At 30.9% G+C, this 27,784-nt stretch overlaps 1 long non-coding RNA gene across 1 annotated transcript in view; it reads left to right on the forward strand.

Moving 5' to 3' along the window:
• Positions 1 to 27,784, forward strand: part of LOC122271986 (uncharacterized) — a 114,583-nt gene that overhangs the window by 23,365 nt on the left and 63,434 nt on the right. The window contains exon 2 of the long non-coding RNA XR_006226714.3: positions 16,226 to 16,258. This is a non-coding gene — a long non-coding RNA (uncharacterized LOC122271986). The remainder of the gene's footprint in view (positions 1 to 16,225; positions 16,259 to 27,784) is intronic.

Consider the following 27,784-nt stretch of genomic DNA (forward strand, 5'->3'; position numbering starts at 1 on the left):
CAATTTGTCGAGGACACAATTTGTCAATGGTATAATTGATTAATTCTTCGTGCAGACAATTCTTCATTTGACCATTCGTAGTGGACGCTATTCGTTGCATACACATTTCGATGTAGCGAGAATTCGTAGCACAATTTCTTACAGTTACGAAATCTTTACGAAAACAAAACTCTTGTATTGCCTTACAAAAGCTAACTAAATGTTCAATTTGTTTCAGTTCAAATGTAACTAAAACACTTAAGGAGAGAGAGGTTTGTGATTTTGTTATCGTAACTTACTGTTATTGTAACTACTATTATTATCGGTGCTAGTTCTTTGATAGCTAGTTCTTTGCTCACGGCATAGTAATTTAGTGAAAAAGATAAATATTGTAGATAATTTTTTTTTTAAAAATTAGTATTTATCTGGGCGAAGAAAATATTTGTATCAATGGTAACATATTTATCACGAGCTTAACATAAATGCTATAAATATACAAGAATGGATGTTGGAGTCCACGAAATTTTTATTGAATTTGTTTTTAGTCTCTGATAATGATCACAATAAATTTCAAAATCAGTTTAAGTTACTTTTTTTACAAAATTATATTTTTTGATTTTTTTTTCTTCTCATGTCTGATACTTCTGATGTCTGATATTTTCTTAAGCAATTCCGATATCTGAAAACAGGCCTTTATCATTTAAAAAATATCATTTCTCAAAATTGAATTTTTATGCATTTTTTATATATTTTTTTAAAAAAAGACGTTATTGCTCGGTTTATTTTCTTTAAACAATAACTACTTTTATCAAATAAGTTCAGTTTTAAAAAATTTTGCTTTTCCAATTTAACTTATCTTGACTAAAAACTGAAATACTCTTAACTCTTAATTTTTATTTACTTATTTTACTAAAAAAAAAAAAAAAAAATCGGTTTAAAAATTTGTGTTTAATATGTTTTTTCTTTTTTTTTACTACATGTATGAGTTTGAAAACAGGTTTTTTCTCTCGCGGACTTAACCATGAGGGTGACCTGCTTTCGGGAAACTAAAAACTGAAATACTCTTAACTCTTAATTTTTCTTTACTTATTTTACAAAAAAAAAAAAAATCATCGGTTTAAAAATTTGTGTTTAATATGTTTTTTTCTTTTTTTTACTACATCGATGAGTTTGAAAACAGGTTTTTTCTCTTGCGGACTTAACCATGAGGGTGACCAGTTTTCGGGAATCTCAATTAACACAAAAATTTGGAAGTTTTTAACGATGTAAACTGCAACAATCATGGATATTAATTCTCTCAAAAAATATCCAAAACTCATACTTAATTTTAAATGCTTTTGATTATTTATTCAATTGTATTATTATTTTCTACTATTATTTTACTTGCTCTTGGTACATTTCTAAACTTGTATTGGAGTATTTTTGAATCGAAACATAAAGTTGTCTCAATTAGTTACTAAGTAGCAAAAATACAATCACAATCGGATCAAGGAACGGTGTCCATTATGTTAATCAAATTCTACCTCATTTAAAATTTTATTTCATCGTACTTTCGCTCAGAATTATTTCCAATCCATTAAACCTACCGGTATAAATGCTTTCAGGATTTTTTTCCCCAACGAAAAAAAAAAAAAAGCTCGAACAACTCCATAACGATGCATATTAGCTACCACAGTTGAAACAAGTTCTATGATGTCGCAAACAACAATGCAGTAAACGTTTGAGTTTTGAAATTATATATTTTAAAACGGCCTAATGACCGTTTTCTATGCTTTCTTTAAACACATAATGAAAATCCTCTCATTGTTAAGAAAGCGTTGCGTGATTTATGCCTGCATAATTGCTTTCAGTCATTTTTTTTATTTTTTTTATTTTGGTCCTCAGATGATTTGGTCCTAAAGAGTTCACTTTCTTTTAACAAGTTAATCACACGGAATGAAACTATTTAGATTTCGTGTCGATGCTTCGGAGCAACTCAATCACGCAGGTTTATAAAAAGACCGGAAAATCGACTTTCGTTTTTATGCAAAAATTATAACCGATCTTTGGGTAAAGTTGTGAATAAAAAAAAAGTTCGAAAATTTTCAAATGCATTTAGCTGACACGAACTATTGTAACAATTTTTAATTGATATATCTACGCATTGTTTTATTTAACTTTTATATATTTAATGTCACAGGTTTAATAAGTTAGAATTAAGAATTTGATAGCGATCGTTTGTTTAAGAGTGGGAGCATTCTATTGTCGTTTCGCTCTCAGTTACCATGTGGTTTGACATGAATTTTCTTGCTTGAATTGATTTTACCGCTTTTCATCAAATTCAACTGAGCAACCAGATCGAGGGTCATCTCTGAGGTCAACATTTTCATTTTTGAACTTACATATCATGCACGAGTGATTTTCCCCCCCTTCAGATTTCAAATTTTTCTCTTCAGATTTCAACCATGGCACCATCTCCGTACACAGCACAAATGTCATGATCCACTTTTTCAGCCTTAAAATCTTTATATAAGGCCAGAAGTAGGACGTTTCGAAAAGGAACGTTTTTCTAAGTTTGACATTCCCTATTAATGATCTAAAAATTAACATAAATTCAATAGAACAAAAGAAAAAAAAAGGTCCGGTGGAACAAAACATTCCCCTTCGAATGTTCTAAATAATTTTGATGAAAACAATTAATGATAAGCAGAATGCTAATTGTTAATTGGAATTTAGCTGCCAATTTAATAATATTTTACTGTACTGAATGGCAGCTTTACTAAAATTGTTTTACCTTTAGTGTTCAACATTCCAAAAGCAATTATATTTCCATTTTAACTTTTAAACAGTTTTAATCGTTGGATGGCAACTATACTCATATTATAATAGTTTAAGCCGCTGAAAAAAATCCTCCAATTATACCTTTTGGACCCGTAGGAAGAAAATAGCTATATTTTTGCTACAACTTTTTAATCCGCTTAACTTTCACTAACAACATTTAAACACTTTGTAGTCTTTAGAAGACAACAATATTTCAATGTTAAGTTTGTGACCAGTTGAAATCATTGCGGAGCAACAACTGAAATTCCAAGTATAACATTCTAACCCATTAAAAACAGTGAAAAGCAATTATTTCGTTGTTCCTCTTTTACCTACAATTAATTTGAAAAAATATTTCAAAACTTTTTAATTAAGTAATTGCTAATTTGAAACTCTTCCATCTATACTTTCTGACACGCAACAATCGTTAAAAACAACTGTTCCTTTCGATCTTTTTTACCAATGCTAAAAAGAAACTATCTTAACCTGCTTATTTGAATAACAGTTAAATTGAAACTGTTTCATCGTTACTTTCTGACCCCCAGCAATCGTTAAAAGACTACTATTCTGTTTTTCATCTACGACCTCCTGTTGCTGTCGAAAAGAGACTATCCTGAAATTACTTAAATGAATAACAGCTAATTTGAACCTGCTCCATCATTACTTTCCGACCAGCAGCAATCGTTAAAAAAGGACTGTTCATTTGTTCTTATTTTATCTGTAGTTACTGTCAAAAAGAAACTGTTCTGAAACCCCTCAATTAAATTACAGCAAATTTGAAGCAATTTCATTAATACTCTCTGACCCAAAACCATTAAAAAACTATTTTTCCACGGTTCCTTTTTTTACCTACAGCTACTGTAAAAAAAGATATTGTTCGGAAACTGCTCAGTTAAATAACATCAAATTTGCAACTGTTACATCATAACTTTCTAACCCTCACCAATCAATGAAAAAAAAACTTTCTCGACGTTTATTTCTTACTTACTGTTATTACCGAAAAGAAACTATTCTAAACAGCGAAATTCTTAAAAAAAAAAAAAAAAAATGAAAGAGCTTTGTTACATAAAGTGCGGAGTCCTGTTACTTAAGGCCTGTTCCTTAAAATACAACTTTTATTTATTGTTTGTGAAAAGAGGCTATTCCAAAACAGCATCAACGCTGTTTTCTAACTAACTATAAATTCTTAAAAAAATAATGAAAGAATTCTGTTACATAAAGTGCGGAGTCCTGTTACTTTAGATCTGCTCCTTAAAAAATAACTTTTATTTATTGTTTATGTAAAGATGTAAATCAGTCTCAAAACAGCACAGAATACTTGTAGTGGGCGTGGGAAATTTTTAGCCCTAGAATGACTCACTAAAAATTCCATCAACTGAGTGTTTACAAGAAATCTTTCATTTCGTCAATTGCTATTATCTTATCTAAAGTAGTTTCTTGAATATTTACAGCTAAACGAATATTGTTTTCATTTTGAAATGGCTCTTGATTAGAACGAGGCGGTCAATATTATTTTCTAACAGATATCTTAGATTCATTTTCCTCATCTCACCATTACATTAAAATATCACAGTTGCCTTCGGGTATTTTTTAGATATGATTTCATTTACAATAAGTGCGCAATAATACGTCGATGTTATTTTTTACGCAGTTTCAGCAGACAGGATTAGGAAGAACAAAGCATTTGAATTTAAATATTTACGGACCATTAAGAATCAGCCTAATTCAAAAGCTCCGCAACGTTATTCCGAAAATAAAGACGTCAACATATCTTAAAAGCTAAAAAGTTGTCCTATTATGGTAACGTACCAAGACACGTTGAATACTTAAGCTCTAATACAATCTTGTAATTGTTATGATATTGGACCAAAGTTATTTATAGATGGTATTAATATCAAGTTAAAAGTTATTCCAATAGTATTTTTTTTTCAAACTTTTTTGTTACGATTTTTTTTTCGTTTTTTGATTAATAGTGTGATTTTTATCTCTGTAAGCATTATCGACTCTCCAAAATTGTTTTCCACGTTTGGTGCTTACGTAAGTACTATTGGAATGGCCCCTAACTATAACGGATAAGTGACAGTTAATTAGTAAAATCACCGAGAAATATTATCTAAATATGTTGTACAGTTATTTTCTGAGAAACTTACAAGGTTCGCTTCCACGGGCACTGCGTTTTAAATTTGAGTCGCAACTGTTGGGGTCCCTTAATTTTGTTTTGAATAACTATGAAGAGAAAATCGCAATAATCAGGGTCATGAAGCGTAGATAATTATCTGATATCTCAATAATATTAGTTGCGTGAAATTACTGTCTTGAATTTAGAGGCCTTGTATAGAGTAAATAAAAAATTTTTGTACAATTTTGTTTATATTTATTTTTCGTTTATTTTGATAGTAAGCTTTTTTATTTAATTTTATTTTTCTCGTTATTATTGTTATTTTTGTTTTAAAAATCAAATGTAAAATTAATTTAAAAAAGTTAATTTTAAAAAAAAAGCCTCTTGTTTTGTTGAAAATGCAAAAACTTGCTAGTTATCTAAATTATTTACGGAATTTTGGAAGATGGAAATTTATCCTTTTTTTCCCCTTATAATCGCCTATTTGGTAGACGAAGTTTTGTTGAAGCGATGATACATTTTGTGTACACATGTCATATCAGCTCTCCACCCTGTTTCTTAAAAAAGGATGGACCTCATTTTTCACCTCGTCTTCGGAACTATATCTCATTCTGTCCAAATGCTCTTTCGTATTTAGCGGTGATGAATGCTCGTAGTGATGCTCTTTCATATTTTGGAACACGTAGTAGTCACTGATGCAAAGTCCGGACTGTAGGTTGGATGTGACGGTGTTCTATTGAAAGCAAGGGTTCACGGCGACGTGTGGGTGAGCGTGGTTGTGGAGTATACTTTATTTGGTCTTGATGCTTTTTCTCCAGATCCAAGTTGCGCAGGACCCGAGCGTTTTATTCATTTATTTATTTATATTTTTTTTGCATTTCATACAGGCATAAAGTTCACCAACATATGAACCGTCACACTCAAGCAGTTTAGAGCTCTAACCTTTTCCTTATATTGAAAAACTATTTAGCCAAATAGCGATTAGGGAAAAATAAAGCAATGATGTTCTTTACTTTCTCAAGGACATTTCCAGGAGCTGTTGTGACATGGTCATATAAAATCTTTCATGATGTTTATAAAAATGCATGGTCTGCAGTAGCGATTGATTAGAGCAGTTTCCATATAATCAAACTTTAAAATGATGTAAATATTATAGGAAACACGTGAATTTTCTTATTCCTCTAAGACAGGTAACCTTACTTTAAGGATCAACCTGTAGTAAAAATTTGGCATTTTTAGAATAATGCGTTAGAAATATTTTAGAAATCCTGGCATCGTTTCAGAAATTGGCATTTTGTGTTCTAGAATTCCAACTCGTATTTCACTTTTACACTGTTCAGGATATGAATGAACCAGTTATATCTTAATTGATTGTTCTGTGAAATTCTTCGTCATTCATATTTATTTAGGGAGTGAAAAATTGTAAACAAGCTCTATGAACGTAAACAAACTTCAAGACGTTTCCGCATAGAGACGATAAGGCAGACAACATCCTGTGTCCAGAAGAAGAAAAAAAAAAGTTCGGAAAAATGAACTCTTCCGTTTTGTGTCACTCATTTAATTCGGAGTTCATTCATTGATGGTATATCCTCTCCTTATCTTTTATCAGCGGCCGTTTACTCGAAAATAATCTAATGATGTGAAAAACTATCACCAAATAGACGCCGAGACGAATTTAGCTTGGCGACGTCGATAATTGCAGACAATTGAATAAAGGTTCATTCCAGGAAATCTATTAAAATGATAAATTTTTGAAAAAAGACGGGGGTCGATGAAACTTATTCTGTTTCATTGGACAACACTGCAAAATTTGCAGTTCATTATTTTTGAAGGAAAAAAAAACTATATTTAGAACTTAACCCATTGCGGGGCAGAAAATTTTAATCAAGAAATTTAATCACGAAGCGACAAGGGAACTATAGTCATTATCTACTATGAAACGATTCGCTTTATGTTTGCATTTTTCAAAATAAAAAGTGGTATTGTCAAAAATGAGTGGGGGATGGTAAAAAATAAGTGCCCACCACCTCTGGAAGGGTTAAATTAGTAATAGTATTTTACTCTTATAAGTTGTTTATTACGTTTGTTCTAAAAATATACGTGATTAATTAATTTTCTTTTGTGTTAGTAAATATTTGTTTACAACTTTTGCTATGATAATCACTCGATTTTCACGTTTACTATATAAAAGATTGTTTACAGCGTTTACTATAATAAGCACCCGTCCGTATGTCAACCATTATTATCCAAATAAATAAAACAGGATGTTTTGTATGCATGTTTTCAAATCCACAATTTTGAACCGATCCGGATCAAATTTGGTGCAATTTCGTTAGAAGACACGAAAGAAAACTCTAACCGACCACCTGTTCTTGCGGTAGTGGCACGTACCTTAAAAAAACACCAGTTTCAGGCATACCGGGCAGTGGCACTGAATCTTAAAAAAAAACAATTATGTAGGGCATTTCGGGCAGTGGTATATATTTCGGACCTTTACCAAAGCGACTATGTGGTTGACAACATTCACCGGCAGAAGTCAACAACCACCAATTTCGGTTATTCATATAGTAATATCTCTGAAATATAGTAATATATATATAGTATAATATAGTAACATCTCTAAATCATAGAAACTCAACAAAAAATAATAAAATTTATTGGAAGTTATCTATTAAACAAAAAGGGAAAATATAGTAAATTCTGAATATCGCATTTTAAATAATACTACATGTATAGTTAATCTTTATTTTTTTTTTTTGGGGGGGGGGGTGAGTTGAACTTCTGAATAATATTATGGTAAATTTTATAGTACGAAGCCGCACCCCAATGTAATGCAAATAATAAAAAAAAACAAAGGTTGTGTATTAAGAGCTATGAATGTGTAGTATGGTGATACTAAGGTAAAGTGACCACATTTTCATTGAGACAAAGCGGGACATATGGGATGAAATGAGAATTACAATTTAGTTATGTATATTTTATTGTATACATTCATATACTTGTACAAAAATGTATTTATTATTAATTATTGGTAACTATAAAAAAATATTTGTGAAAAATAATAATTTGAACATCATGATTTTTAATCAAATTAAATTTTTTATTTAAAAAAAATATGATTTTTTTTCACGGTCATATTTTTGATCTGAGTGAATACTTAGCAATAGATTCGGATCATTCATTAAAATGTCGTGAAATATTTCACATGAATTGGTCAAATTATATTTTACACTTAAATTAGACTTTTAAAGTTTTAATGTTCAACTGCGTTTTTTCAGTTGTCCATATTTTATTGATACTAGAAAAAACACATTCTGTTGCTACATTTGTTCTTGGAAGGGAGAGCGCGAATTCTACAATTTTCAAAATATTTTGATAAGGAATATTATTCTGTTTAAAATGAAGGAATAACTCCGTCCATTTTTTTTTTGTCTGTTTCCACATTTGCTGATAACCAACATTTAATTTTTTCATCTGTAACATTTCATGTGTTCAAATTATTCTTTTTTAAAATAGTACTTACTGAATCAAAAATTATTTGTGAAGTTTCACTCGGCAATGAAACAAAATCTAATATTCTATATTTAATTCCTGTTTCTGGATCAAAAAATCTAACAATTGTGGAAAATAATTTTAAATCTTTGTGGTTGGATGTGCATTTTTCTAATTCTTTCTGCAACTGTGAAAACGAATACGGTGAAAAAATATTACAAATAATTGCTTCGGTTTTTGTCCTTGCACATGCATATTTTTTGTCGTATAATGTTTTGATCATTTGCGACGTAGAATCCATTGATCTGAAACTTTGATTTTCAGATGAAGGTTTATGGTGTGGAAAGCAAATAGCCCTTCCGCTAATGCTAGCTGTTTTTCTGTGTTGCCAAAGCTAGCAGTGCGAAAAAACTGTTCCATTTTAGATGAGTAAGCGGCATTATTCAAAAATCTTTTGTGCCTCTTTGTCGCTAGATGTTTAGTAATATCGTTTTTTCCACCATGTAAGACCAAAATTTCAGCATTGTATTTATCACACCGTACCATATAGTCTATTTTGTTTTTTTTAATAAATGGAAATTCTCTGCTTAGCTCTTCATTAAATTTCCATTCTCTTTTTTTACTCACCTTTTATTCTGTGGGTAAATACCAGAAATAAATAAAAAATTTACTACAAAGGCTAAAAAAGAGTATTGAATTTTACCTTATTGACCGTTACGTTGTGGCAACTATTGCTCTACCACTATCTTCGTCAATCAAATAATGAGTCAAACCGAACGTCAAATTGAAAACAACAAATCGCACTGTCTGCACTTATCTGAATTAAGCCGAGACGTAACGACAATGATCGAACACCACCGAGTAAATCTAACTCGGTACATTGCCTAATTTAGTTTACTCTGCATGCATTTATGTTTTTTTATTTATTTATATTCACTATAATACTTAATAAATAATAGGTAATATATTTCTAAAGTACATTTAAAATAAGAAATGCAGATATTTTCCAAAAAGCGGGACATTTTTAAAAATCGGCGGGACGCGGGACAGTCCACCAAAAAGCGGGACTGTCCCGCCAAAATCGGGACGCGTGGTCACTTTATACTAAGGTATATCCGGAGTGTGGCCTCTATATTGGTATAATAACTTCTCATTTTCGCGGTATTTAGAATAGCACCATCATTAATATTTAATATCACAACAAATTAAGCATCCATTGCGTCAAAAATAGTTTTTACGGCCTTCAAAATAAGTACCGATGCTTGGTGTGTAAAAAATGTACAGGGAATCCGATGAAATAAAAAAGTTTAGCATTCCATAATTAATTCGAGAATTAGTTAATTATATAGATATTTTCAAATATAATTTACGCTAAAGCATGCATTTTTTTTAAATAAGAATTTATCAAATTTTTAATAAAAAGGAATCAGAGAACATTATGTAGGAAATAATAGGAAAAGGCACAAAGCCAGAATTGTGAGTTGGATCCATGTATAACCGTTTTGAAAGTAACATTTTTATTTTTTATCATAAGTTGGAACCCATGATAATTTTGGCGATTTCCGAAATACGTGCCCCGAATGCCAAATAGCTGCCATCATCTTATTTTCAAAGAAAAGGAGCCAAATGCGTGTAATTTTGTGATGAGATGAGAACCCACAATTGATAGTGTGGGAATTTTTTTTTCTTTTGTTAACTCTTTAAACGCTGCAATATCTTGATTTTTTTTAGGGCAATAAAACTTGAAAGCACTTAATGAAAACTCCTCCAAAACAGAAAAAAAGAGAAATATGAATGTTTATTTTATACGAAATTCGTCCGGTGGTTCTTAGAAAGATATGAGGGAAGAAATATTGATTGAAAAGGAGTTTTAAGCTAAACTATTTTTATTTTCTGCTTGTAGGAGAGCAAGTATTACAACTGTACGCAAAGATGTTTCATTCACGCAATGAGTTGCAGAAATGTGAGCGAAACATGTCAAGGCTCTTTTTCGAAGGCTTCGTCGTCCTATGAAATGATGCTCGAATAATATGCTATTTTTATAACTGCTGTGAGTTTACAACTGTTACTCATGACTGTTAGGTCAAGTTTAGCCTATCTAAAGATAGCGCTGTCTACGCTTATTTTGAGAATGGCGCAAAACGTCAATGTGGAGAAAAGCCACAGTTGCGTGAAAACGAAAAGCATTTGTGGTCCAATTTTTTAATATTTAAAAGCTTATTCCAATGTTGCATTAAATTTGCAAAAACAGAGAATACGGCAGTGATTTTGATTATTTTCATCAAGTGGGAAAAATGTCGCTAAATTGGCAATTTTTAAAAAAGTTTAATAACTTTTAAAATATTGCATATTAGATATTAGAGTTACTTGTCTGTTCTAAAGTCCAGATAATTCTTCACGGCAAGATTATATGTTTAGCTTAAAATCATCACATTGTTTTAAGTGTGTTGGGGAGGAGTTATCGACCATGCCAACCTTCATCTGTCAAAAGGTACCTCTGGTGTCAGAAGTGGGATTACTTGCGTGAGCTAATCACGTCCGGGTCACCAATCTGTGGTGATTAGGTTAAATATATTAAATAAATTAATTCAATAAAAATTAACTATCAACACAGTTTAATAATAATAAAACATAAAAGAAATTATATTAAGTTACAAGTAGAAAGACGGACAGGATTAGCGACAGCAGCATTTCAAAAATGGTGTAAGTTCATCAGTCAGCAAGATGGAATGAATGTTTGACAATTCGTAGTGGTAGTTACGCCACAAGTGTAAGGCACTTAAACTATGACTTTTTTTTTTATTTTCCTTGGCGACAGAGCTTCAAAAAATGGCGTTAACTAAAAAATGTGTCTGCGTAAACTTAGGTACTTTCTTCATGGTTGCGAAGTGCTTTCTTTAGATACGCTAATTAATTAGTGCAAAAAGGGTAAATTAAATCAAAATACAACGGAGTATCTCTCTCTGTTCGATTAAATTTATCTAATTTTAGACAAATTTGGATTTTTGAGCACCAAGATATGGTGTAACCGTAATCTTAAAGCTATTCCCAATCACGCACTAATGAACAAACAATATTTGTAGGAATCAGGATGCTTTGAAATGAAGAAAAACATAACCGCTTTTTGTTGCTTTTCTGAAATTATACAAACACAATGAGTTATTGTTTTAATTTTAAATTATGCACTATAAATCTATAATAATAAAATCTATTACAATAAAAGGAAAAAATTGAGTGACTGTGTCTGTTTTCTTACTTAATAACTCCTGTACCGTTTGCGGTAATTTTGAAATTTTGAAAGTGGATGTAAGGGGAAGTTTTAGTTTTTAGCTCTCTCAACTGGAGAAGAGGAAGACCGCTGATGCACTACCACCTAATCTATGACCACAGCACCAGCTAGTACTTAACGTTACAGCTGTTAGGTTTTCGTTTATCGTCGGCTTTTCGTTAATGAAGGTAAATTAATAGCTTTTGCCCTTTGTTTTGCTAAGTATTAGTTACATATTTCATTAATTTATAAGAATCCATTGCTTGCGAGATTTTCGCATGATTTTATATCTATCAAGGGATCACGTATCGACTTCATGTTTGACAAACTTACTCGAAAGAGTGGAAAGAACAATTGGTAACATAAATAAATGCTACGTTTTAATAGCCAATTAGGATCAACACTCACGATGACGTCTATTGCAGGTATCCAATTATGTTTTTCAACTATTGAAAAGATTACATCAGTGATGCCTTCTAGCCTTCAGCTCTGTTTAACCAAAATTTATTATTGAGACTTTTTTAGTACATTCTTTAATAGTTTTTTCTATTTTATCCTTAAGCACGGTAAGCATATACGAAAATCAACATGGGTTGACTTCAAAGAATTAGTAGTTAAGAAATTATCTGAATTCACATGTTTATTTTGCTCGTAGTTGCTCATCTATAATGTAAATAACGTCAAGTAAATAGTAACAAGAATTAAACTAATTAATAAGTTTCATTCTAAAGTCACCAGTAAAATTACTGGACTTAGGTAAATCTTGCATATTATTATGTTACTGAGTCTAGTTAATCTTTCTCCGATAAGTTAATCTGCTTTTCTTAATCTTATATGAAAACAGTTTCATTAAACATTTATATATGGGTCATTCTCACGAAAACTGTCATTTTTCAGTTCATAAAATCCCAAAAAAGTAAAGTGAATAAAAAGCTCTGAAACTTTTTATATTAATAGAAATATGTAATGGCATTATAAATATGGACATAGATTACCATTACATACATAGATTACCATTACATTACCATTACATAGGAAATATGCAATGGTAAATCTTGCATATTATTATGTTACTGAGTCTAGTTAATCTTTCTCCGATAAGTTAATCTGCTTTTCTTAATCTTATATGAAAACAACCGAGATGTTAATGAGACTATCGAGGTTTCATTAAACATTTATATATGGGTCATTCTCACGAAAACTGTCATTTTTCAGTTCATAAAATCCCAAAAAAGTAAAGTGAATAAAAAGCTCTGAAACTTTTTATATTAATAGAAATATGTAATGGCATTATAAAGAAAGTATATATCTTATAAAATATACTTAATATTTAAGTTAATTAATTTCTGAAATAATTAATTTATAATAATTAATTAATTAATTTAATAAATAAATTAATTAATTTAATAAATAAATTAATTAATTTAATAAATTAATTTATTAATTTATTTTTCAAATTAATTAATAAGTAAATTAATTATTTTCACTATTTAAAAAGTGAGGGAATGACACTAATAGTGAGGGAATGATATTTTATTTTAATACATGTTTTTATCTAAGTTACATCTACCTAAAGTTTGAAAATGATAACATACTAAGTATATCTAATATTTATTATAATTTAGTCTTATATATTTAATAGTTTTTACAGGTTTGGGAAATAAAATTGGCTGGCATGATTGAACAAAAAAAAATTTAATAATATACTCATCTTGAATCATTCCCTCACTTCAGAGTAATTCCCTCACTTTATGCACTAGTGAGGGAATGACGAATTCAACAAAATTTAAAAATAACAGTTAGGCCTAATTAATTTCTGAAGTCAATCACATACAATTATATTCATACAAGAAAGCAACATATAATTATCCACTTTCTCGATGAAGTCGTATTTTATTTTACTCTAAAAAATGACATGAGGGAATGACAAATGTAAAAAATTTTACCTGGTTTGATTCATTCAAATTTATTCCACAGCAAAGCTTCTTTAAATTGAAGATGGAAACATACTGCAATTTTGTTGCCAGTTGTTAACTTCTGAAGTTTTTATTAAAATATTTTTATTCTAAGAAGATTGCAGGTGATAAGAACATTGTTGTGAGAGAATGACGCGAAACACTGGGGACAAAGTTTAAAATAGTGCTGTGTTAATATTTTTATTAGAAATTAAATTTAAAATTGATTTTCTGAATTCTATATTTTAGTATTCTGAAATAAAAAACACGAATTCGTAAAAAAAAAATTTTTATTTCAGTAACAATTTTTTTCTTTTTTTAAATCAGCAGTGGGGACAAGTGAGGGAATGACATATTGGTATATCTTAATTACCTAAAATAAATAAAGAAGAAGCAAAAAATGAAAAGAAGCTGTAGAAAGAAGCAAAAAATTTTTTGTTGCTGATATGTACAGAATAAAATTGTGTTTAATAATCAATCATTAAATAAATAAATAACTTTGATTACATCCAAGCATATTACAATCATACATAAACTTGGTATTAGGTTAATATTTGCTTTCCCTCTTTACAGTATTAGCAGTTGAAAAGAATTTCTGGTAACACTTCAATGTCCTGGCATTCATAAGCCAGGAAAATGACAGCCAGGATAATGACAAATTCGTTATTTTATAGCACATAACTTTACTTTAATATTTTGGCCGAAGACGTTTATATTCTGCAGAAAACAACAGTATTTCTTAAAATAACTCAGATAAAGCTATGTAGTTTTTGTTATTAATGATTTCAAGAAGCCAGGAATATGACACCATAAAAACCTACTCTCCTTGAAAAGTATTTTGAAATAGATTTTGAGCCAGAAAATTGGTTCTTTATTCATGCAACTAGACATGTTCAGATAGGAGGGTATCTAATCAATCTATTAACATAAGATAGTGTTTCCTGGCGCTATCTATTTTGGTTATAAATCACTAAATAAAAGTAGCCAGGAAAATGACAGATTTTCATGGGACAAACAAATTATTCACAGAAAAAATTATTTTTAAACGAAGTTTTAGTAAACAATACCCTCTGCGTATATTCCAGAAATGCTTACATAGGATAAGATTTAAAAAAAAAAAAAAAAATTTTGAAAAATGTATGCGAAGTTTTGAAGCTAGTTATTATTGGAAATATTGCTTGGGACATGCTAGGAAAATGACATTTTGATATTCAATTAAATTTTTTAAGTACACAAAACAGTCAATACTAGTGCAAAGTCGTTTTAAAATACTAACAGCAATGCTATTTATTAATTTTTTTTTAAAAAAAAGTTCTTTTAGTATTATAGTATTAGATTTTGGAGCAAGGGATATTTGGTATTTGGATATATATATATATATATATATATAAACAAAGACGAAGGAGTAAAATGAAATAAAATAGAAAAACTTTTAATGGGAAAACGTAAAGGTCTTCATTAGGGCACATACTTTACGATAAATGCTATATTTCTGAATAAAAAATAATTATCCTAAGAAAAAAATATTACTCTTTGTAATGTGTCGACACATTATAATGTATATATATATATATATATATATATATATATATATATATATATATATATATATATATATATATTTGTACAATAGATCTCATAGTGTAAGAATCTTAAGTTGATCAAGATTTTTAGTCACCTTGGTCTTCATCGTGTGTTACTACCAAAATAAGTCATGACTTAAATAAATCACAATTAACTACCAATTAGTTTTACTAGCTAGTCTGATTTAAAACTCAACGTAAAAATGAAACAAACAAAAAATTACAAAATTTTCATTTAATTTTTAAAACATTGTTAGTTTTTATTTTATTTTAAGAATTTCTTAAATTTCTTTTCATATCAAGAGGTGATATTCAAACTGGGATTTCTTTTATTTAAAAAAAATGGTAGTTTCAAAAGAATTTTTAGACAAAAGGGAATAACGAATTCCTTTCATCAGTATCGTTAGAATTTTTTTTTCTTCTCTTTATTTTGAGGGAAAAAGTCGCTAAATATCTGAATGACAGATTCTCGCTAAAGATAACATCTTTTGGCATCGTAAATGGGATCTTGTATTCCCCCGCGACAAAGGGAAATAAAATTCCTTTTCTCTTTTTTTTTTTTTTAAGTACTTCCCCTTCCATCCCACAATCATTTCCTTTTGGCTTTGGTAACACGAAACAACTTTGAAATAGGATAAACATTTCTTTTTAGAAGCAAAAATATTTCGAATTCTAAAATTATGATACTGATATTTTTTTTAAATCGAAAGTAAAATTTATAACGATCACTTAACTTTGAAGAGCTATATTTTTCTTCTTTTTTATGTTTAGGATAGAAGTTTTTAACTGTTAGGGGCTGTATTGTATTTTTACAATTGTACGTAAATGAACCACAAAACTATTTACTGTTTAGTTCTATTTATGTTCTTGCTGCCAATAGACTGTAATGTATTAAAAATTCAAAGTTTACTCACATTTTCCTTTTTCGAATTTACCTAATTTTTTTTTTCTTCTTGTGAATGCAATAAAAAATTTTTTCCTTATACCACTCATATTAAAACGCTAAAATGACTTTTCCTATCTATTACAGGTGACTGAAATCGAAGTAAAACATTGATATCAGGTAACTGTTTTTTTTTTTAAATTTATAATTATTTGAGAATATTTATTATGCATTTATTATTTTTAAAACATTTGTCGAAAATTGTTTGCCTGGAAAAATAAAGAATGCACTAGTTAAGTGCCTTAAACTTGAAGCAAATTAATAATTTTAAACTAAGTTCTATCTTGTAATAAAAAAAATATCTCAGTTTTAGAACGGAAGAACAATTTTAATATTTGAAAAAATTAGTAAAGTTTTTTTTAAGAAATTTGGCAACAGCGTTTTCGAAGACCTTTCGCCAAGGAAACTAAAAAAGTCATAGTTAAAGTGCCTTGCGACTAAGTTATAATTTTAAACTATGTAAACCACATTACCTTAAAAAATTATCTGGGTTTCAGAATAAACTTAAATAATAACTTTGAAAAACTTTAGAATAGACTTATATTTTTCAAAAAAATTAAACTTAAAAAATTGCCAATTTTGTAAGATTTTACCTGGAGCGGCGCCACTTGTCCTGCTATTGCAACGCATGCGCTGCGAAATGATTCAATCATTCTTCAATAGCGAAACATCTCTCACCTTCAATTAAGTTAAATATCCAATAAATTTCTCTTTTTGTTTTCAACTCGGAATTTTTATTCGAATCGAACATTACACGAACGGAACATTTACCACTACCACTCCGATGGAAATTATCAAAATAAATAATTAATTCTCAACACAAAATCAATAAATGTGCAAATTTTTATGAGCCCATGTAATGAAACGTTTGAGTAACTTTCCAAATATATCGAAGTAATATAGTAGAATGTCGCGTGCGAGTCTTTTTATTTTAATTAATAGCTAAAAATATATTTCGCATATGAATTTGAAGACATAGAAAGTGCTCTTTCACAAAGACCTATAAAAAGTTAGTATTCTAATAAAAAAAAATTTTTCTGAAGTTAATGGTTTTAACTCATTAAATATACTCATTAAGAAAAACCTAAAAATTCCCTGGAGTCTATAAAAGATTGTTAAAAGGAATTGAGATGGTTAAATTTTCCCTTTTCGATGACGTTTAGAGAAAAATCATGCAACCAATTCTCTCTCAAAATCCCTGTATAAAATGCGAGGCAGCCTGAGTTTGCTCGGCTTTTTAATAAATAACTTTCAAAAGCGAGCACGAACTCATCTCTAAATTCACATCGTCATTTTCATATTTACATCGGGAATAATGGCTAAAAATAGGCAAAATTTAACTTAACTTGCTATGGATAACTGTTAAAAACAGAAATAAATTTTAACAAAGAACATATTATTTACTTAAAAGTGATATTTTAATTTATTCATTTGTTGAACATATCTATTTGTTAGTTAAGCGACGTACGAAATATTTTTATTCCAAATGTTGCTATTATTTTTTTTTGGTTCTTAAAAATTTTAAATATACAGTGAAACCCCGATTTTACGTTTCTCAGGGGACTGGGTAAAAAAAACGTAAAATCCGGGAAAACGTAAAATACGGGAAATACTTAGATAGCAAAAAATCATATAATAATAATGGGAAAATAAAACAAACTAAGGTAGTAAAGATGACTCTTTCAAAAGGTACTATTAAAATTTATATTTTACGAAAAGAATATTAGTATCTAAAGAAAAAAACATACCAGTTCAAAATCACTTTTACAATTTTTGTTAAGAATCATGTAATTTAGGTGCAAAATAGTGCGTGCGTAATAGTAGATTGTTTTTTAGACATTGAGTTCAAAGTAAATGCCTCATCTTCCAGGATTGAAATCTTTTGCAAATTTTTTTCCTGGTCTTTGTATGATAGAAAATAGTCTTTCACTATTAGCAAACTTCTCAATGCTGTGTTGAAAGAAGGAACGGGCTGTGCTTCTGTTTCTTCATGTTCATCTTCATCGGCGGATGAAAAGTCCATAACATCGTCCACGGATGGAGCAGTAGTTCTCTCAGCTTCGCATGTTGCTAAGTTTTCTCGGATGTACTCGTCGAAGTCATAGCTAACTGTTTCATTGTCATTATCCGAGTCTAGATTATCTAATCCTGCATCTGTTAACGGTTCATTAGAAGCTACGATTCCGCTTTCTTCAAAACAGTGGGAAATGCACTTTTGTGTAACGCTTCTCCAAGCAGCAGAAATAAAATGCATAGCCTCCAGAACACTTAACTTTAGTTTGCAGGCGTCATTTAGGTTTCCGTTCTCTAGTTCAGCTACAGCTTTCCGGACAAGTTGCTTTCTGTAAAAAACCTTAAATGATCGAATAATGCCGAGATCACAAGGCTGTAATTTGCTTGTACAGTTTGCAGGAAAAAACTCAACACGCACATTAGATAGCTGCAAATCCGGATGTGCACTGCATTGATCGATGAACAAAATTATTTTGCGGTTCTGAAATTTCATCTTTTTATTCAGTTTCTGCAAAAAGTCTTCGAAAAGGGCTTTTGTTATCCACGCTTTTTTGTTTGCTTCATAATTTGTTGGGAAACTTCTCACGTTTTTAAAGCATCGTGGTTTGCGTGATTTTCCAACAACGAGTGGAGTCACCTTCTCACTTCCATCAGAATTACAGCATAGTAAAACAGTAAGACGCAATTTTGACATCTTCCCTCCGTGGCAGGAATCTCCCTTAGAAACGTAACTTTTATCCGGCAGAAGGTTAAAGAAAAGTCCGGTCTCGTCCGCATTGAATACGTCCTTTGGCTTGTATCCTTTGGTCAAATTTGGTAAATTTTTCTTCCATTCTTCTATTGTAGCTTCATCCACGCTTGATGATTCTCCGGAGAGCGATCTATACACAAGATTATGTCTTTTTTTCATCCGGTCAATCCAGCCATTGGAAGCTGTAAAGTCTTTTAAACCAAGTCTATCGGCGATTTCTAGAGCTTTTTCTCTTAATATGGTGCCATTTACAGGTACATTAGCGTCACGAGCCTCTTTAAACCATTTTACTAAATTCCCTTCCATCTCGTCGTACGGGGATTTTTCATTGTTCTCCGTTTCTTGGCATTTTTTTCACCGACTTTTTCAAAGTTTTTATCAATGCATTCTTTTTTCTGTAGTATGGATTGCAGGGTTGTTACGGGAATTCCTTGCAATTGAGCGAATGCTACTTTTGTTCCATGAAATTCATTAAACTGCTTAACAATTTCGGCTTTCTCAGCAACAGAAAAGTTTTTGCGTTTTTTGCTCACCATTTTCGTACGAAAGGGTTTGAAATGCGACCACTTTGTGCTAAACAACAACAGAGTCTGAAAAGCTGTAGAAACGTAAAGATCCCCTTTGCTTTCCAAGGAAGAAAATAAGTCACTACATCTGATTGGTAACTAGAGTGTCTCTTCTCCTATCTGTCTCATTCCTGCACCAATGAAATGTGTTGTTTCTGTACTTTGTTTCTTCGCCCGCTGCCTTGTCCGAGACAGGCAGCAGGTGTTCAACAAAGGATGGGGGTGAGAGGACTAAAGTTCTAGAAAACAGTAGTCTGTGGAATGCGTTTCTGCTTTCATAGATTTACTTTCAACAACGTGGATGAGCTTTAAAAAAGCAAACATAGAAAAAATATTGCTTATTAAAACATTTTTTTTATTTTTTTATTTCTACAAAAAACGTAAAATGCGGGAAATTCCGTAAATTAAAAACTTACAATCCGGGTAAAATTAACATTGGAGGTATACGGAAAAACTGGGTCCTGATGAAAAAAACGTAAAATGCGGGAAAAACGTAAATTCGGGGGACGTAAAATCGAGGTTTCACTGTATATGTAGGTTGATGATTAAAATATGATATATGAATAAAACTATGAAACAGTTATGTTGAAGAAAAATGGGTTAGTGCATGTGGTGAACGGTTTTGCTTCTCTGTTACGCTCTGAGCCAAGGCTCAATTTGATTGTAACCGTTTGTATAGTTTGTCTAAGGTAAGAACTTCCCCCGCCACAAAGTCTGAGGCGGTCTGCTGTAATTCAAACAAGAATGGCGCATTTCAGGGAGGGTAGCTTCTCTTCACTCTAGGGCTAACACAATACACCAGAGAAAAATATTACCTTCTTCTCACCGATCCGAGCCAAAAACTGTCCTAAACTGTGACCCTACACCCCTACTTAAAATAGTTTTACCTCGTTAACATAGAATGGCTAGGGGAGTTCTTACTTTAGACAAACTATACACAGGTTTGCTCCTTACCTAAACTTACTGTGACGGAATAAATTAATCTCTCTAATTTACCCACCGAAAGACTAACTAATAATCAATTACGCTGGATAACATATTAAATGACTTCGTTGCCTTAGCAACAAAGGAATAAGATAAAACAGGTTTTGGTATTTAACTTAAATGGGGGTTTTATAGTGCGAAGAGCAGTGCTTTTACTTTATCTTTCAGACATACTCATGTATTTTTTAATTTTTATTTATTTTACAACGAGTAATTTTTAAATGTGTTTTAAAGAAAACATTCTCAACTTTTTCAACCCATTTGCTTTTTGCAGTATGAATTGCTCGGGTTTTTGTGTTTTGGAAGCTTGTTGCTTTTAAAGGTTCTATTAGCTGAGAGCTTGTACCTCAACTTTTCGATTTTTAAAGGCTTCGGTGCTTTAAGGCACCAAAAAATACCTCTTAAAAAATTTTCTTTTTAAAAAAAAGCAACAACATATTTATGAGATGCATTTGCATTTACATTATACGTACTGTCCGCTTGTCTACTCTTACGATCAAGACAAATTTCTTTAAAATTTTCTTCCTTGCAGTAATCAAGGCAAGACATATTATTTACGGGCCCCAGACCAAAATTCCTTGCTCAAAGCACATTAAATTTAATTCTATTATGTTGAATGCTTTTTTTGAAACATTTTTTAAAACATTGGTTTACCTTTGGTTCTAGAAATATCAATTTTCGTAAGTGTACTAAAATATTAATTCCAATTTGTAGAGCTTATTTCAACTAAGAAATAAATGTTTGCTTGTTTTTATTTTCCTCAATATTAACTAAATATTTTAAATTCCTTCGACACTAATATTATACAGCGATGCAAACATATTTAAATATGTATCATATAAAAAAAAATCCTCTCTCAGCAAGAGAAAAATATATTGAAAATCATTTCCCTTCTTGTAAGAAATTTCAACCTGGCCACTGGACAATTGCCCCTCTCCCCCTCTTTAAATATGGTTTTTGCAATAATTACTTTATAAATTTTGTGAAAGGGCAAAACTAAAGTTTATAAATTAATAAAATATAACATCAAAAATTTTAAAAGAAAAATATGCCTGCTTTCTACCAAATCCCTCGATTCCTAAAATCGACACTTCCCGAACAAAGTGAGACAGGGGGGTGTTCCAACGAACTCTTAAATAGCCTTTACGATCTCAGATTCCAGAAAACTACGTCCCATTTCCCAAATCCCAAAAAAGTAATTAAATCTCAGTTTTACAAGCTACTCCTAATTAGATTCAAACGACTTTTATATACATAGTTATTTCTGTGTATAGGTATTTATACCTCTTAATGTTTATGAAAGGGGGACAGGGGTGTCGCTTTAATGGCCTTTCTCCCCTTGTTTTTGCCATAATCCCTGGATTAAGTTTCCGGCTGCTCCTAAACGGGAAACGCAGGAAAAGGGAAATTACTTTTTGATCAAAAATTTCTCGATAGACGCGTTTATAGCTTTTAAAATTTCCTGGGCAAGAGGAAGTGTTTATTTAATTCCGCGCTTTTGGAAGAGTAATAATTAGTCAGAGTGTGCGTGGGTTCGAATCTGCGTATATTCATCTTCACCCCCTTAACTACCATAAAAATTTGATTAGTTGCTCAACCTTTTACTTAATGCTCCGGATTTTATGCATTAAGCCATAGTTTAGGATCATATTCATTCATTATTCGCGTTTTTCTTAATAATCTTTTTTTTCTCATCAGTGTAGTTTGCGTAATTATCTTGTTGCAGATTTTGAAATTTAATTATTTATAAAATGATAACAAATGTTAGTTCGAAACTTAATTATTTTGCAATGTTCGTCGTTGCAAGAGATTTATCGCCAATACACAATAACATCGATGTTAACATTATTTTCAAGAATATTTTTTATGTTACATATTTTAGCAGCATCAACAAATGCTATTGAAAAATAATCTATGCAATTAAACAGACTGTCATTATTTAGAGGAAGCACTTAATTTTTACACCTTAATTTTACACTTAATTTTAACACCGCTGTTTTTCAAAGTTTTGTCTCCAAGGAAAATTAAAAAGCCATAGTTTAAGTTCTTTACATTTGCAGCAATGCGATGATTTTAAACTATATCTTTATATATATATTTCGTCTGTTCGTGTGTTTGTCACTGAACTCCTCCTAAACGGATGGACCGATTTAAATGAAATTTTCTGTGTACCTTCAGAAGGATTCGAGAATGATTTGTATCTAATTTTTTTTTTCATTTTTTGGACAGTTTTAACGTATATTTTAAATATATCTTTATTTAATCGTATTCGGATCCAAACTAGACATAGAAACATAATAAATCAAAAATAATATTCACGCACGTTGCAACAAGTCACATTAAACTCTAATACTTATGCATGCCCTTTAAAGAAGAGTATCAAATATATTTGCAAGTATGTGAATAAAGGCAATGATATAGCAGTATTTCGAGTTGAAAATACCAATGTGACTGCTCTTCCAGTGAATAACAACGACGAAAAAACGCTGTACCAAATAGGCTGGTACATCAGCTCCAATGAAGCTGTTTGGCGTATCTTTGGTTTCCCAATTAATGAACGGGATCCAACCGTTATTCGTTTAGCCGTCCATCTTAAAAACGGTCAGAGCGTATATTTCACGAACGAGACAGCGATTGACCGAACTATAAATCCACCAAAAACTATTTTGAATTGGGTAATCGTACGGATGCTTTTGGCGTCTTTGCACGGACATTGTCGGTAGCCCCCTGAATATTGCTTCATTCAGTCGTACTCAGCTTATTTATTATCTGACTCTATTTAATTTCCATACTTTACAAGATTACAATAATTCTAGTATTTATATAATTCCCCGTGAAAAATTATCTGGGCTTTAGAAGAGACAAATAACTTAAATATTTTAAAAGTTATTAAACTTTTTCCAATTTGGAGAAATTTTTTTACCTAGATGAAAATAATTGAAATCACTACCTCATTCTCGATTTTTGCAAAATTTTATGAGCCTAAGTTATGCAGCATTGGAGTAAGATTTTAAATACAGTTGACTCGCGTTATAACGACCCCATCGGGACTGCCCCAATCTGGTCGTTATATCAAATGGTCGCTATATCAAAATGAGCAAATTTCCTTTGAAATTCGGTCACATAATGGCTTTAAACGTCATAATGCATGCATATACTATTTGTGGTATACATGTTATAAACCAAAAAAGGATAGGATGCATACATTAATAAAACATAATGACATTTTAACAATTGAATTACAACTGTTAACAATTAAGAATTTTATTTTAAAGTACAGATTAAAAAACATAGTATGACAAAAAAAAATCTAGTTTCTAATGAATTAATTTTTTGATGTACATAATTTGCGGTATATATAACGAATTTTTTTTTATGTGCATAATTTACAGTATTATAAAGAAGAGTTAAACGAGGCTTCATTAGACGAAGACATTAATTTTTTGATGTGCATTAATTTGTTGAAGTTACATGTTAAGAGGACTTAACATAAGTGTGCTTGTTCAAGGTCAACCATTCAACCCCACTTTCCAATAGGAAGTTAGAAAAGAGCGATGTTCAAATTCAGAGAGGGTCGTTATATTAGGAGTTGACCTTTTTTACGGTCGTTATAGCAAGAGTAAAATAACGTTATCTTTTATGGATGTGAATTGGGACTCCTTCACAGGGTCGTTATATCATGTTGGTCGTTCTATCACAGGGTCGTTATAGCACGAGTCGACTGTATTAAAAAAATAGCCCACAAACACTTTTCATTTTCACGTTTTGCGCCATTTTCAAAATAAGCGTTGACAATAAGCGCTGGCCTTAGATAGGCTAAACTTGACATGAGTAGGCTCTAACAGTCATGAGTAACAGTTATAAACTCATAGTTATAAAAATAACCTATTATTCACAAAAAATCATAATTTCATGTTACGGCGGAGCCTTCGAATAACTGTCTAATGTCTCAATTTTCCTTAAAAGGAAAAATGTGTTGTAAATAACGAAACATATAAAGTTAATTTTCATTGAAAACAACGTTTAAAATTCACAAATGGTAAAATTTTTATTAAAGCATATGCGCGTTTCGGTGTTACTACATCCCTACACCTTCATCTGTAGGATAAATGGTAGGTTAGGTAAAACAGTTTACCATCCCTGCCTATTATAAAATAAAAATGCTGTTTCAAAACTCCTTCCATTTATCCTACGGATGACGGCGCACCAATTGAAGACACTGAAACGCAAATAAATTTTAGCAAAAATTTTGCCATTTGAGATTTTTAAACGTTGCTTTTAATCAAATTTAATAATCATAAAGAATTACTCTCGTGATTTGACGTTGAAACACATATTTTTTTTTTCATTTAAGAAATTAACAAAAACATATGGAAAAGAATAAAACAAAAAGTCTGCTAGTTATTACTATAACAGCATCAGTTCCTCGTTATTTTCTGAACAATAATAGCAATGGTTTTTATTATTCAGTGAACAGTGATCATTTTCAAAAAACTGTTCTTCCTAAGTTTTAAATTAATAATAATATGAACTGTTCCTGACGAGTAACAGCAACTATTCCAAGTTAGTTTCATTGCTATTTTCATATTAATAACAACAACTATTTCTTCATACTTTCCTGACTAGTTGCATTAACCTCTGTTCTGATTGATAACAGTAATTTTTGTTTCGGTTATGTTACATCATTTTACTTTGATCACTAACAGCACTTGTTTTCCTCATTGTTTAAGTCATAACATCTACTATGCTGATCAACAGCAGCAGTTTCTTTCGTTTTATTTCCTGATGAATAACAGCAACTATTTTTTCACATTTTTTTTGAAGAATAACGGCTAGTTTTAGTTTCAATTACGTTTCATTTTTATTTCAGGATCGATCACAGAAACTGAGTGAATTCCTCGATATTTTCTAATCAGTAACAGCCAAGCTAATTTCATTCTCATTTCCTGATCAATAACAACTATTTCTTATTACTTTTTGATCAGTAGCAGTAACTGTTCCACGCTGGTTTTACCACTGCGTTCTGATCAATGGCAGTAAAATTTTTCCAAGTCTGATTTATTTTTGTATCTTGAACATAAGCCAAAACCGTTTCCAATCTTTTAGTCTAACAGCAACTATTATTTGATATTTTTCGATCAATAACAGCAATTTTCGTCGTTATTTTCTGTCCAATAGCAGCAACTATTGTTTTGAATTTTGTTTTTCGTTATTCTGTCACCACACCACCAACATTAAAGCAAATTTCATGTAATTCACCAGATATAGAATGACTGGCTGTTCGTTATTTCCAATAACCAATTTTTGGCTAACCAAATCACGTGATAAGGCTTCCACTGTATTTCTCAAACTGTTGCCACAAATGCTCCATTTATATGTCAGTCAGTATTTTTTTACCTTTTCTCACCAAGAGTTAAAATTAAGCCAATGAAGATCGCTTCAATACAGATTCATTGCTTCAATACAAATTGATTGATTCATTTAACTGATTCAATACATTGATTCGGTTTAATGAGATCAGTTTAGTTAAAAGACGACCAATTTAGTTAGACCAGCGTTTTGTTTTATTGGACTATGGAAGCATAACAGACAAAAACAAAATGGGAGTGAAGGTCAATAACACCAAGCACAATTGCATATTTTGCAAGATCGCGGCATTTTGTTCCTTCTTGCGAAAATTATCGTTAAAACATAATTTTTTATTTCCCAAATGTAACACCAAACACAGTTCTAATAGCATATTTTGCAAGATATCAACATTTTGTTCCTTCTTGCGAAAATTATCGTTGAAACATAATTTTTTATTTCCCAAATGTAACACCCAACACAGTTCTAATAGCATATTTTGCAAGATAGCAACATTTTGCCCCTTCTTGTGAAAATTATCTTTAAAACATAGTTTTTTATTTCCCAAATGTAACGCCAAACACAGTTCTGTTTGTATATATCGCAAGATCGCGATATTTATCATTGAATCATAATTTTTATTTTCCAAATATATATGGCAAACTAAAACAAGGACATCATCCCATTCCACAGTATCGGGTAATGGCAATTAATTTTGTTTTTGCTTTGTCCTCTTTTAATTGTATCTATGGTTTAAATCTGCTTTCCGAAGTTCTTTTATTGAATTGATTTTAGTATGAAACACACAAGTTGACTAATAATTAAAGAGATAGAGCATTTGAAAAAGAAAAAAAAACAGTGGGACAATTGTGTACTTGCACTTCAAGAAGAAGACTTCCCCTACCCACACATGTGACCTATGACGTCAGCGCTAGTTAATCTTTATCAGCAAAATGGCGTATTAAAGTTGAGCTAAGTTTCTCTACATAAGTTAGAATGTTAATTAACTATAAGTTAATTAAACAAAGAACCATATCTCACATCCAATGAGTTGAAATATAATTCTTTCTCGTCTACTTATTTTACTTCACTTAGATTTATAATTTGTTTATGTATTTTATTGCAACCGTGATATATTTTTATTTTGTGTAGCGGGCAACTTCGATGTATAATTAGTTTGTTTATGTTCCACGTGACTTCATGCTTGTCTTTGTGTTAAGTCTATGTGTAAATATATAGTGAAAGAATTGAAATCTTTGAGAAAGAATCTTTGTGTAACAATATATAATTTGTCACTTAAGAGAATTGATACTTGACGGGCGTATCTAACTCTAAATAGAATGGAAAAAACAGTTGCTGACGTAAACAAATGCTACTTTCAACAGCCAATCAGGATCGAGATACCCACACCACTTGCAAGCATCGACCACTTCCCGTGATTCTGATTTGCTTGTTTCTTTAGCTGTTTTATTTTTTAAAAAAATGGTTATTTGAAATAACACACAGCGCGTGTAGAGCATTCTGTATCTCTTGATTTGCATGTAATTTGCTGTAATGTTGGTGTGGAGACAAGTCCAAAGGAAACAAAATCCAAAATAATAGATCCCAAGACCGGGTAATGTCCTTGTTTTCGTTTACTGTAAAATAAAAATATGTTTCAAAGATAAATCGCGCAAGAAGGAGGGAAAATGTCGCGATCTTGCGAAATCCACAATTGGAACAGTGTTAGGTGTTATTGGCCTTAATTCCCAAGACGTAAGCCTTCTTAACCCGGACTGACTAAACAAAATAACGCAGACGGATTTTTTTTTTAACGTCTTTTGAGAAATTTCCAGACAGTGGCATTTTTTTCCATCTAGTTTTGCACCCTATTTTTTGCCTATTATCATCAGCGGGGACATTGAAACAACGCCAGCACTGAGCTATATATAGGCGAGGACAACCAAATGCGTTTTATAAACGATGGAAAAAATCTCTATGTAAACA

The sequence above is a fragment of the Parasteatoda tepidariorum genome, chromosome 6 (assembly GCF_982258835.1).
Source record: "Parasteatoda tepidariorum strain Cologne lab strain chromosome 6, Ptep-v5.0, whole genome shotgun sequence".
Taxonomy (NCBI): Eukaryota; Metazoa; Arthropoda; class Arachnida; order Araneae; family Theridiidae; genus Parasteatoda; species Parasteatoda tepidariorum.